The sequence below is a fragment of the Herpailurus yagouaroundi genome, unplaced genomic scaffold (genome assembly GCF_014898765.1).
Source record: "Herpailurus yagouaroundi ecotype Mexico unplaced genomic scaffold, PumYag 184, whole genome shotgun sequence".
In the NCBI taxonomy this organism is placed as follows: domain Eukaryota; kingdom Metazoa; phylum Chordata; class Mammalia; order Carnivora; family Felidae; genus Herpailurus; species Herpailurus yagouaroundi.
Genome location: NW_024412415.1, coordinates 14,544,505 through 14,552,115, shown reverse-complemented (window position 1 = coordinate 14,552,115; position 7,611 = coordinate 14,544,505). Strand labels below are relative to the sequence as shown.

The 7,611-nt window shown below is 44.3% G+C and overlaps 1 long non-coding RNA gene across 1 annotated transcript; it reads right to left on the bottom strand.

The window, feature by feature from the left end:
* Window positions 1–260: 260 nt before the first annotated feature.
* On the bottom strand, window positions 261–4,765 carry LOC121041666 (uncharacterized). Its single transcript, XR_005795808.1, has 2 exons — window positions 4,369–4,765; window positions 261–886 (listed from the first exon to the last, which is right to left on the bottom strand). It is a non-coding gene; the product is annotated as an uncharacterized LOC121041666 (long non-coding RNA).
* Between the last annotated feature and the right edge of the window lie 2,846 nt (window positions 4,766–7,611).

The window sequence follows — 7,611 nt, the reverse complement described above, 5'->3', positions numbered from 1 at the left end:
TCAGGTCATGATCTCACCAGTCGTGAGTTCGAGCCCTGTGTCAGGCTCTATGCTGATAACTCAGAGCCTGGAGCCTTCTGTGTCTCCCTCTCTCTCTGCCCCTCTCCCACTTGCACGCATGCACGCACTCTCTCTCTCTCTCTCTCTCTCTCTCAAAAATAAATAAATAAATAAATAAATAAATAAACAAACAAACATAAAAAAAAAAAAGAACTAGGTGTAAGAACATGTGAGGTATCCCTAGAGATGCCCAGAAATACCTGGGGGAGGTGGAAGGTCCCTCTTCACACACATGTACCCTTGAAATATGAATCATGACCATTAGCTCAGCTTTGAACCTGCAGCTTGGGGAGACTTATGGATCTATGAGGTCAGGTTGATAAAGCAGAGAAAACAAACTGTCATTTTACAATCTTTAAAGGGCCCTCCCTGGTAACAAGCTATATGCTACCAAGAGACACAATTCAACTCAATCTTTGGAAACCCAATTAAGGTGGCCCAACCTCCATAGTTCAGCTTCCAATGAGTAATTTTGCAAATTGATAGAAGAGACAGGGAGAGCCCAGTGGGGGGCGGGAGGGGAGAAAAGAGAGAGAGAAAGAGATTCTACTTTTTCCACTCTTTTTTTTCTCTATCCCTTTACCTCTCTTCACTTAATACATACATAGTAACTTGCCCAATATTTTTGTTGGGGAAACTACCCTCTCCCTACTCCAAACCAAGTTTTCCATGCATAAAGGAGTCAGTATATTCTTAGAAAGAATGTGGAGAGATTTGAATTCAAACGAAGTAAAATGCCACTTCCAGAATTGTAGAGCTTGTGAGGTGGATAGACATCATCCAGTAAAACACTTTGCAGATTCACGTGCTCATCGTCCACTGCCCCCTCCAGTAAAAGAAAAAGAAAACAATAGATTGGACTTACAGCCACATGATATTGAAGGAATTCTATCAGTGGACAAGAGAGAATGAGTAGTTTGAATGTAGATCACAATGAGAAGCTCCAACCCCTTGAGAAGATTTGCTCTGGGGATTTGTCTGAGAGACGCTTTCTTCTGAATTTAAGTCTTAGGGTTGTGATATTTAAAAAGGGCAAACTGGCTAGGGAAAGAAATATAAAAGATGACAACTGGGGTGAATAAGGAAGGGCAGAACTTGGGAAGGGAACAAATGGAAGTAGACAGATTAGGGCAGAGAGGGGGAGTGAGAGCAGAGAGGGGGCGGTTCAAAGAGAAAAGCTCTGCTGGTGAGGAAGGAGGTGCCCAATGGACAGATCAAGGCTGCACCCAGAGCCCGGGGAAGGGGAGGCAATCACAGGAGTGTGGACAGGTAGGGGGCCGGCCAGTGAAGGGACCCTAAGAATCCATCTGAGCAGAGGCTGAGGGAGGAGAAATGGACAGAGTCCAGAGAGCCTCACAGCAGGGACCTCGCAGCAGTGACTCTTGGAAACTTGCTGTACAGCCCTGGACCATGAAACTGCTTCCAATCACCAAGAAGTTTAGCAAATTAAGAAGTTATCAAAAATATTAAGGGTAGAACCAGCTGTTGTCGACTTTATCCAATCTGTGTCATAATGGTCACTGTTCAGTGCCCCGTCCCACCACCCCGAGTCCATCACGTCACTGACAATTCTGTTAAGTCGCTCTGTTTTCCTTCCCCTAAAAAGGCCTGTGGTTTCCTTTCCTTGACATAGCCTTCTGAGGAACTGGGGCCTCCCTGCACCTTGCCTGATGGTCATTTGACTGCACGCAGTGACTTCAGCATGGGCAGAGTGAATGTACCTAGATCTTAGCATCTCTGCCTCTGAAGGAAGATTTAAAAGGAAGGTGAGATGCTATAGAGGGACACTCCAAAAAGTAGATGTGTGGATGGGTTTCCAGCCAAGATGAGTCTTCAAAGGCAATGCAGCTCGGGGGACAGGAAACCTCTTTTTGTCCCTCAGTTTCAGTTTCCTTAGTCACAGAATGATGGTGGGGCAAGGGTTGGGGAGCAGGGGTAGAACTAGGTTGAAAAGAGCTCCTAAGTTTCTTCCCGCTTCTGGAAAGCAGTGTCCCATAATGCTGTGGGGGAAGAGATTCTGAGACTGCCTCACAGCTACATGGGACAGTGGGATTGATACCTGCCTCGGATTAGTGTCCTAACGAGTGTCCCTTTCTGCCACTGCCAATCCTCACCACCCTTCTCTCCAGGATCCTAAGAACTCCTGCTTAAATTCATTGATGCCATCAAGGGCTCTGTGTCAACTTTCACACTGATGACCCAGACGAGATGTTGAAACTTGCCTCACTCTGTCTGCAGCCTCACGTATGTGATTGGTCAAACGTGCCACCCTGGTTGTCTAGAAATTCTGTTTTCCCAGTGTTGTTAGACACCTGAGTTTGGTGACCATTCTCTGCTCTGCAGCACTGTACCAGAGAAGATGTCCATCTTTCTTTCTTTCTTTTTTTTTAGTGTTTTCTTTATTTATTTTGGGGAGGGAGGGGCAAAGAGAGAGGAGAGAGAGAATCCCTAGCAGGCTCTACGCTGTCAGCATGGAGCCAGATACAGGGCTTGAACCCACAAACCGTGAAACCATGACCTGAGCCCAAACAAAGAATCGGACATTTAACCGACTGAGCCACCCAGGTGCCCCAGATGTCCATTTTTCTTGAATTTCCTTCTGGCATATGCTAAGATCTGTGACTGTAGTTTATAGGTCAATTCTGCATCTCTAGCACTAGAGGATGCTGAAAAGAAAAAGGTCATTTCTTCGTAAATTTGTATCCTATATGTGTACCTCCAGAACTATTAAGGTTTTAAGAATGATAATTAAAGTCTAACCAAGCTTCTTTGGTGAGACATCTCTTGTCTCCAATACTATATGTGTATGTATTAGTAATAACTTAAAAAGCATATAAGAAGCATAATTCACCAAAGTCTTTCATACAATTAGCTTTGATTTTCATCCTTACAATAGGAAAAGTAGGCATTATTATCTCTATCAAGCAGGCAGAACTCAAGTCCTGGGAGTTCAAATGATCCTGACACACAGCTGAGAGCAGCAGAACTGGAAACGGAATCTAGATCCTTTGACTAGAGGCCCACAGAATTGACAAGAGCAGGCAGTTGGGGGAAAAACTTGAAAAAGAAATTGAGTGAGGGGATGTGCAGCCAGCTTTACAATAGGTCACCCCCATCCCTTGCTCTGAACAGGATCCAGGAAGCTTGGGTTCAGAGGCAGGTCATGGGAATAACGTTATAATTACTGAGTGAAACAGCTGTTGAAATGAGCCGCAAACATTTTGGCTCCCTCCTCCCTTTAAGAATCCTGTATGCTAGTGGTTTCCAGTCCATGTTTCTAGGAGTCTTTTGTGAAGCTTCCTGAGGGCTAACACGACAGCATGGTGGACACATCTCCACAGTGCCACATTCATCTGCTTTAGATATTGGGCATCTGCATAAGATTTAATTTGAAGAAAGAACATTCTGCTACTGAGGAAAAGTTTTTGAAAATAATTATACAGGACTATTTAACCTCTTGCCCATTGAGTTCTCCAGGACATCTGGATAATTTTCAGCCAAGGAATTTGCCATTAAAAGAGGTAAACCGTGACCTGTACTGACACAGAGGGAGCTAGGAGCTGGGGTAATGATCAGGCTTAAGACATAGGATGTAGACACCACAGAGACGTGGTCATCCAGGGTCAAAGGAGGTGGCCCACCAAGGTTGAGAGGGTGGGAACTCAGAACCGAGCAGGACCACATCAGGGAATGCGTGGGGTGCAGAAAGAAACTGAGAAATAGACATCAAGGATTGAAATTCCAGGTTTTTCTCACATGTACACCAGAATTCTAGTAGTTTCTGATGGCCCAGATTGGGCATCACTTCCAGGAGCCTCAATGCACCAAGTTCAACTGAAAACAACACCAGCCACATTAAAGAGCATTGAGTCTTGTCTTCTGTTTCTACCTGTTGCTTTCATAAATGTGTGAAATCAGCATTCAACCCTGTCTTACTGTGAGGCTTCCTGAACTCTAGAGATTCTACTGGTGAGCCTGGCTCATTTCAGGTCGGGACCTGGGGACTAGGTAAAGAGTTAGGAACAAGAATGGACACAGGTTCAAACTGGATATGAAGATGACTAAATTTAATCATAAGCCATCATCATCACTATCCTGAACCTGTTATAGAAAATCAACCTTTTTTTTTTTTTTTTCACCACAAAAGAAAAATCAGAGATCTTGTCAGAAATCACTTTGGGGATTCTGAAATAAAGACATTTCGGAAGCATGAAAACATGATCATGTAGCAAGACCAGCAATGTAATTGAATACTATCCTTTCCTTGACCTTTGTATCATAGAAACAGCAGCTAATATGCAATATTACCTTGGAGAGGAGGGTAGGACCTTGGGAAGTTGAATCCTGGATATCCAAGGGTTTGAAGATTGAGGTGGAGCACTGGTCTGCCCATAAGTTGTGCACATTAATTCCTGAGCACTGCAACCACTCGGCCTGAGCCATCCCCCTGGTAATTACACCTCCCCGCGGCAGCGCCCCGAACTCAATGTTACATTAGGCAATTGTGGTGAGCCTGTAACCTGATAGCAGCACATTATGTAGTTATGTGGGAACTCTGGTTTCTGGAACAGATTGAGGTTCCCAAGCTCTGGTCTTGTGCTGTTTGGGCGTGTCTTTCACGAAACACTCCTTATGTAGAAAACAGACTAAAACACCAACACAGTCTTTGGGATGTTTCTCAACAGCAGCATGAAACTGACCCGTTTCTTCCAAAGGATTCTTGCCAAAAAGGAGAAAAGTTGCTAAAAACAATAAATAATCCTCTTCTCTGACATTTGTCACCTAACTTGCTTAAATACTGTGCTTTTGAGTAACTTTTTAAAAACAAAATGTAGTAAAATAGTTATTCATCACTAATGCTAGAGGTACTTTAAATTCTTGTTTCCTAAAGAACCCATTGAACCTGATAGGGAGGCCTAAATGTAATGTTACAGATTTAATAAATGAAAATGGGTGGGGAAAGGTACTGAGGGTTGAAGTACCAGTTTTCACGCTGCCCGTGCCTAGTTATCCACCCTTGATAGAAGCTGGCTTCCAGAAAAGAGGAACAAACGGAAAAGCAGCAGATTAGAGCACCAACTCTATCCTTCAAACTGAAGGACTTGTCATTAGGCACTTACAGAAGAAAACTGAGAAATTGGGGGTCCCATCCAGTGGCAGCAACCTTGTCAGTCTGGACTTTGCAAGCTGTGCTCCCATGTTCTCAGCTTGAGGATTCAGATGATTTATGGGGACTTGGCTCCACCCATCAGATATCGTTGCAGGTTACTTCTAAAGCCACACCGGGTAAGTTGGAGAACATGGATTTACCATAGACCAGGTGGAAGTGGGAGCCTGGGGCAAGGAGAAAGGAGAGTGGACAGATGAAGAAGGAGAGGGCCATTGGCCGAACTAGGAAGGGAGGGCAAGGACTCAGAAAAGCACGTGAGGTTTTACCTATCTCTCCTGGGCATACGTAGGATAATTTTAGGCCTGATGTGACACATGAGATACACAATCTGAGAAAAGAGAATTTTGGACAATATATCTAATGCCTGTGTCAACGATTTGGCTTGGTCACATGAATGAGTAAGTACCAGGTCCCCAGCATAGCGAGCAAGACCCCTCTTGGCCCAATGCCCTCGGAGCTCCCTTGTCAAGCATGACTGTGCCAATGTGTGGGATGTGTGCAGGTGACACACCTGAAGGCCAATTTCCCATCAAACTCTAGGGGCAGGTATGCTGGCTTAGTTCCACCACATGCCCGTTGGCCACTCCCTCTTGAAAGGGCTAGGGAACAACCTGTGATGCCATATCTTAGGAGTTTCCAGAGGGGAGATTTTTAAAGTCTGGGATGATGTTGCTTCAGAATTATGGGCCAAGAGCTTTCCCATAAAAGAATATTTCCAAAGGAAGGAGAGTGATGACTCAGGTATGCAAATTCTCACTAGAGGAAATTTCCGAGAATACTTCAGATCATAGACTATTATGTTTTTATGACCTATAGGTTGTATTTTTTTAATTTTTCATTTCAAATCAGCATCTCAATATTTATATTTTTATCAACTCCAGTGCAATACTATAGCCCCACTGTTTGCTAAGAGACTTCAGCTGGAAGGAGCAGACCCAGGAAGCCACAAAAGTACCCAGTGGAGCCACACTCCCTCACAATGTGCAGTGGAACCAGAGTGGGCTCTGAAGAAGAAGAAGACAGGCCAGTGACCTAGAGTCTAGTGAGAAAAGAAGAATGGTCCAGGGGCGCCTGGGTGGCGCAGTCGGTTGAGCGTCCGACTTCAGCCAGGTCACGATCTCGCGGTCCGTGAGTTCGAGCCCCGCGTCGGGCTCTGGGCTGATGGCTCAGAGCCTGGAGCCTGTTTCCGATTCTGTGTCTCCCTCTCTCTCTGCCCCTCGCCCGTTCATGCTCTGTCTCTCTCTGTCCCAAAAATAAATAAACGTTGGAAAAAAAAATTAAAAAAAAAAAAAAAAAAGAAGAATGGTCCAATTAGATCCCCTTCCTAAAATTTTGGGGCATGGGCAACTGAGATATTGACTTAGCTGTGAGAAGTTCAGGGAGGCGGGGGGCTGGGATGGCCATCTTGAGACATGCACTAAATGAGAAGATAACAGAACAGATGTGAAGAAAGGGGAAGGGAGGGGAAAGAGGAGAGGAGAATACCCCCCTAAAAAGTGTGGCTTGGGTTCCTGGCAACATTCCAAGTTCCATGAGTTCTTGTGGTGCCTCATTTCGTGTTTTGGAATTTCTGTGACTCTTTGCTTCCTAACCCTCACAACTCCCTACCACCACTCCCAGCAACTCCCCTTCCAGACTACCACCTCCCGGAGGGGGCAGGCTTTTCTGGCTCTCTGTCCTTCCAACCATGAGCAGGAATGCCTGAAGAAAACGTCTCTCAAACTCCACCTGGAATTACCTCTAAAGCCACCAAATCAAGAGAAATACAAACTATCAAAAAAAAAAAAAAGAAGAAAGAAAATATAAGTGAAAAAGGAATAATCATAAATTAGATGTAAAAGATCTGATCACTATGGAATAAATGTTAAATTTAAACTTTGAAGTTACAGTTTCAACTACAAAGTGTTCATACTGAAGAAAAAAAAGAAGAACGAAAGAGGGCAACCGGTGAGCAGAACAGGAAAAGGCTGAAAAAAATTTTTAAGAAAGAGTGAACAGAAGAAAAAAACGAGAGACAACTCAGACATTCTTTCCACAAGAAGAAGTGCCAAAAAGGGATACCTACTGTGTGCTCCTTGCTTTACACATGTTATCTTGTTGGATTCTCACAAGCAGCCCTATTTTTACGGGAGTGCAAACATGAATGCAAAATAGGTAAGTTGCCAAGAGCTCGAAAGCAAAAAAGAACAAAATCCCTTGTCTGGCTGGCTGCAGAGCTGATGTTCTGAAGGAAGAACACGTTTGTCTGAAGAGTCTCCAGTCAGGCAGGCCTCTAAGAAAAAGCTCATAGGTGTCAAGGCTAAGTGCCGGAAAGGCGGCCAATCTTTAACAAGTTTTCTCACCTGAAAGTCTCAACAACAAAATGTTGAGGATCCTATTCT